This window comes from Chiloscyllium punctatum, chromosome 36 (assembly GCF_047496795.1).
Source record: "Chiloscyllium punctatum isolate Juve2018m chromosome 36, sChiPun1.3, whole genome shotgun sequence".
NCBI lineage: Eukaryota > Metazoa > Chordata > Chondrichthyes > Orectolobiformes > Hemiscylliidae > Chiloscyllium > Chiloscyllium punctatum.
In genome coordinates this window covers 58333058-58338875 of record NC_092774.1, presented here as the reverse complement: position 1 = coordinate 58338875, position 5818 = coordinate 58333058, and the positions used below count along the sequence as shown (strand labels likewise).

General features: G+C 47.0%; 1 non-coding gene across 1 annotated transcript; it reads right to left on the bottom strand.

Moving 5' to 3' along the window:
• Positions 1 to 1225: 1225 nt before the first annotated feature.
• Positions 1226 to 1297, bottom strand: trnaw-cca (transfer RNA tryptophan (anticodon CCA)). Its single transcript has one exon. It is a non-coding gene; the product is annotated as a tRNA-Trp (tRNA).
• Between the last annotated feature and the right edge of the window lie 4521 nt (positions 1298 to 5818).

Sequence of the window (5818 nt, the reverse complement as noted above, 5' to 3'; positions counted from 1 at the left end):
CCAAACTCTTGCCACCCGACACTTGTAGGAAAAACACCTCAACGTCTGCTTTAGGACCCTCCAACTACTTGTTATCAATGCAGATTTCATCAGTTTCCTTATTTCCTCTCCCCCACCTTGTCCCAGATCCAACCTTCCAATTCGACACCAACCTCCTGACCTGTCATACCTGTCCACCTTGCTTCTCACCTATTTACTTCACCCTCATCTCTGACCTATCACCATCAATCCCGACCTCCATCTAGCTATTGCACTCCCATCTACCTTCACTCCAGCCCCACTTGCTTCCCATTTATCTCTCAGCCCCCTTGGGCCACCCTTTATTCCTGATGAAGAGATTATGCTCTAAACCAAGACTGTGATGAAGCAACATCCTCACCAAATAGGAAATAGCTCCCAAGTCAGATTTCATCCCCTCTTCTGTCACCCAGTTCTTTCAGAAATAAGGAATGTCTTTTTCTTCCACTAGAAAGTGGTCTTCCACTTTGTGCTGTCTGAAGTGTTATGCCACACCACTACTTCAGCCACCTTTTAAGAATCCTTTCAACCTGTTTTTCTAACAATTGTGGAGGTGACCAAAAGCAAACATTTCACTCATCCTCAATGTCCCATTTCTCCTCCTATGAGCCATTTTGTCATGTTGTCTCTGTTACAAGCAGCCGAGTGCACTTGGTTTCTGAATTGAAATTTGGCCATTGAAGTGAACAGGATTAATATTTATCGATGGCTAGCTGTGTTTGCACTAACTGTAATTTTCCACCAATATGATGTCTTTTGTTCCACAAAACTGGAAACAATGATCTGTGTTTATATTGCAGTCGGATGTAGAAAATCATCCCAGCGATCTTCACGTTATTATAGTTTACTGAGACCATAACATCATTACGTGGCAGTTTGATGTCACTGAAACCTGGATGGAAATCTCTAGATTATGTTGTAAAAACATCGGTATGATGTTATTCACCCTGCGCTGTCACCAACTGAACGAAGCGGCTGTGTGTTTAAATCCCGTGATGAACAGTTTGTGTTCGACTTCTCAATTGCGGGGACCTGAGCATTGACCCAAACAATGGGCACACCACCTCCCTGACACAGTGTTCACAAATCAAACTGACAGCAGAGATTCACGTGTGATCGAAAGTTTCCACAAAGAACTTTTGACACAACCGACATACGGAGTGAACGTACTCCTTTCTTAATTCGAAATGTTAGATGTTGATGGTAGTGAGCCTGACGCGATTTGAACACGCAACCTTCTGATCTGGAGTCAGACGCGCTACCGTTGCGCCACAAGCTCACTGATGACCCGGAAGCTCTATTCATGCTTAAGGGAAGTGATCGCACTACAATGATTTTACGTTCATGTCTGTTCTGTTTCTCCCCCTTCTCTTTCTGTTTCTCGAAACACTTTCCAACTCTCTCTCAATAAAAATCTGAAAGAATTGCGGATGCTTTATATCAGAAACAAAAAACAGGAGTTGCCGGTGACCCTTCCACAGAACTGATGGTGATTGGGAAAATGTCGGTTTATATTTAGGAGATATTGTGGGAGGAAGGTGGAGATCAGAACAGAGCCCAAAGAGAAGGCAGAACTGTTGGACAGAAAAAGGAGTTCATAACGGTCTGCGTGGGAGGGTTAATGGAGACTGTTCGTGGCTACATAGTGTGGAATGACAGACTATGTGATAACAAGGCTTGGTGTGTGTGGGAGGGACGAGGATACTATAGAGTTCAGCCCTAGAATTATTGAATTCGATATTGGGACCGGAGGGATGTATGGTCCCCAAGTGTAATATTCGGTGCTCTTCGTTCTGCTGGTGCTGAGCTTTGCTGGAACACTACAGCAAAACTGAGACAGAGATGTTGGCCAGGGAACAGGATGGGGTGTGGAATTGGCAGGCAACTGGAAGCTCAGCGTCTTTTTTGCGGGCAGAACGTAGATGTTCTGTGCAGCAGTCACCCGGTTTATGCTTCGGTTTCTCCAATGTAGATGAGCCCATATTATGAGCAGCAAATGCAGTAGACTGGGTTGTGGGTAGTGCAGGTAAAGTGCCACTTCACCTGGAAGGTAATTTTGACCCCTTGGATAGCGAGGAGGGAATAGGTAAATGGGCTGGTGTCAAACTTTCGGCAGTTGCAGGGGAAAGTGCAACTCAACCTGCAAGTTTACTTTGAGAAAATCCCGGACTTGAACTCTCAAGTCTCTTTGCACTTCGGATTTCTGCATTTTCTCCCAATAATCCTTCTGTTCCAACAGTGACTATGTATGTCAGGGCAGCACCAGTAATTTCCTGACATATGAATTGTATTTGGGGATACCAAGGCATGTCAGGAACTGCGAGTATCTCAGGACCAATCGTTATTCCTGGAGGAGGCAGAGAGGAATGTGGTGTGGTCCTGTAAACTCCAGAACATTGATAACTTCATGAGTCAGCAATAACTCCTTCTGGGCCAAGAAACAAAAGGGCCAATGAGAAACTGCTACAAGGGAGTTAATAAATAACATACATTAACCATCGCTCGGCAGGAGGAGGCAAAACAATGAGCTGTTCCTTTGGACAGATGAGATAATGGTGTTTAATAACTGTGTGACAAAAGGACAATTAATTCTGCCTGTAGAAGGAAGGCCTTGGCGTAAAGGGGTTAATTGCAGGACAGGCTGTTTCAAACAGGTGGAAAACCCTCAAGGATAAGAAGGTAAGCTACAGACCTGAGGTCTCCAGAAGTGTGGGGAGGTGGTGTCAATATCTCAAGCCCAGCACACTCACGCAGCACTACTCAGCCTTTGGGCTCTCAGCAGCTGGATTGTGCATCAGTTTAATGTTGGTCCTATACCTCTGATTACATCGGTACACAAGGCAATGAAGAGAGGTTTCAGCACACTGGCTTTCATCAGTTAGGGAATTCAGTATAGATGTTGCAAGTTATGTTGTAGTTATACAGGACGTTGATGAGGCTGCACATGGAATATTGTGATCAGTTTTGGTCCCCTTGGTGTTGTGACTTCTGACTTCTTCCACTCTGGGTTTGTGTTGAACTTGATGGGATACTTTGTCCAACTCAGCATGTTTAAACAGTATCTCTCAGAGGGATTCATTTGAAACCTTTGAAGAGGTGAGCTGAACAAGATTGAACTATTCAAAGTTACTTGGACTGTATTTTAAACTTACATCAGGACCAGTAGTCAGAGACACTAACAGCATGGAAAAAGACCCTTCTGTTCAACTTGTCCATGCTGACCTGATATCCTAAATTAATCTACTCCCATTTGACAACACCTGACCCATATACTCTGGCATCTCATTTCATATATGTACCACCATCTGCATGATGAAGTTGTCCCTTTAATATATTTCGCCTCTCACCCTAAACCTATGCCCTCTTGTTCTGGACTCCCCCAGCCCAGGGAAAATACCTTGTCTATTACCCTGTCTATGCCCCTCATGATTTTGTAACCTCTATTAGGTCACTCCTCTGCCTCCGATGCTCCAGTGAAAACAGCCCCAGCCTATTCAGCCTCTCCCTGTAGCTCAAATCCTCCAACCCGCTACAACATTCCCGTAAATCGTTTCTCATGGAAAAGTCAACGTTTCAGTCCTGAAGAAGGGTTAATACCCAAAACGTTGACTACTCCACATCCTGGTGCTGCCTAGCTTGCTGAATTCTCCCAACCTCCTGCTTACCTACTTGAGGTTGCAATATGTCGTGCCTCAGTTGTTACCACTGCAGCCTCACAGCGCCAGGGACCCAGGTTTGATTCCAGCCTTGGGTGACTGTCTGTGAGGAGTTTGCACATTCTCCCAATGTCTGAGTGAGTTTTGTCTGGTGGTCCTGTTTTCTTCCATAAACCAAAGATGTGCAGGTCATGTGGATGGGCCATGCTTGATTGTCCATAGAGTTCGGTACATTAGTCAGAGGGAAATTGTTCTGGATGGGTTACTCTTCGGAGGGTCGGTGTGGACTTGTTGGGACGAATGGCCTGTTTCCACACGGTAGCTAATCTCATCTGCACTCCTTTTGTATCTAACGAATGTCAGAGTAGACTCGAGGGCCCATTGGCCTGACTTCTGCTCTGATGGTCTGGCGGTCTTAGGTTTCTCTGGTTCATTTCATTGGCAATGTGCTATCCCTGGCTCAATGAGCAGCAGTGTCCACCGAAAGCAAAGCTCATAGGATCGTAGAACTCCTACAATGTGGAAACAGGTCCGTCAGCCCAACATATCTGCACTGATCTTCCGAAGACTAACCCACTCAGATCCATTTTCCTACTCTCCATAAATTGCATACAGACAGCAAGAGTGGAATTATTCCTGCGTTCCTGGTGCCATGAGGCAGCAGTGCTAACCTTGAGCTACCATGGGGTTGTGGTTGTGGGGTGCACGGGAGGCAATTGCAGTCCAGCAGAAAACAAAAACAGCCCACCTACTCTCCCACTGCACCCACTGTCAGAACTGGCAGGATGTTCAGTCCTGGGAGGTGACCGAAGGCAGCGTCACTGGTGGGATGTGATTGCTGGGAGCGCTGGTGCCCCCGCTGGTGCTTCCGCAAGTGGCAGGAAAACATGAACCTCTTCCCACACTCGGGCAAGCTGAAAGGCCTCTCCCGGTGTGGACACACTGTTACTTCAGCAGGGCGGAGGAATTGCTGAAGGCCTTCCTGCAATTAGGGCAACTGAACGACTACACCTAGGGCAGCAGAATGGCCTCCCCCTCCCCCACCCGTGTGGACCAGCTGGTGCTTCAGCAGTGTGGAGGACAGGGTAAAGCACTTCCCACACTCGGGCAGGACAACGGCTTCCCCCTGGTGTGAACGGACTGGTACCTCAGCAGGGCTGAGGAATTGCTGAAGGCCTTACAGCACTTAGGGCAACTGAACGACATCTTCCCCCATGTGGACCCAACAATGGGCCAGCAGGTCGGAGGAAAGAGCAAAGCCCTTCCTGCACTCGGGGCAGAAGAACAGCCTCACCTCTGTGTGGACCCACTGGTGTCTCAGCAGGTGGGAAGAACTGCTGAAGGCCATCTCGCACTTGGGGCCGGAGAACAGCCTTCCCCGGTGTGGACTAACTGGTGTGTCAGCAGGTCAGAGGAATCACTGAAGGCCTTCCCACACTCAGGGCAGCAGAAGGGCCTCTGCCCCTCTGTGGGCCCATTGGTGCTTCAGAACACTTTCACATTTCACAATATCCTTCTGATAGGAGGGAGACCAGAATTGCACACAATATTCCAAAAGTGGTCTAACCAATGTCCTGTGCAGACACAACATCGCTTTCCAACTCCAATACTCAGTCAGAGGATTGGGAAAGCTTTCAAAACCCACAAAAAGCAAACAGGAAAGAATGGAGGGACAAACCTAGGTTTTGAGAGTCAGCTTGGCAGTATCAATGAGAAATCGACAGAATGGGTTAATTGGGTACCCGTTCTCCTTAAATACACTATATATGTATTTCTCTTGTGCTCTTCGTAGTTTCTCTGTGCTGCAGTGTGTAGTGGCTCGTTGAACTAATGTCCTGATGCAGCTTCGTTTGTGGGTGTTGGGATGATTGCTTCTATGGTTAAGTATTTGGTTTGTGTATGTTGTTTTCCTATAGATGCTAGTTTGAAGTTCCCCATTGACTATTCGCTCTACTGTGACATCTAGGAATGGCACTTTGTTGTTGTTCTCCTCACCTTCAAACCAGGAGCCCCCCTCAGGCCATAGTCTCACTACTTGGAACACCAATATACAGACTAGTCAAAGGCCTCCACTGAAGACTAAAACACCAAGTCGAAGATTCACGCCACTCCATTTACTCCATCCAAGATTTCCTGAACACCAA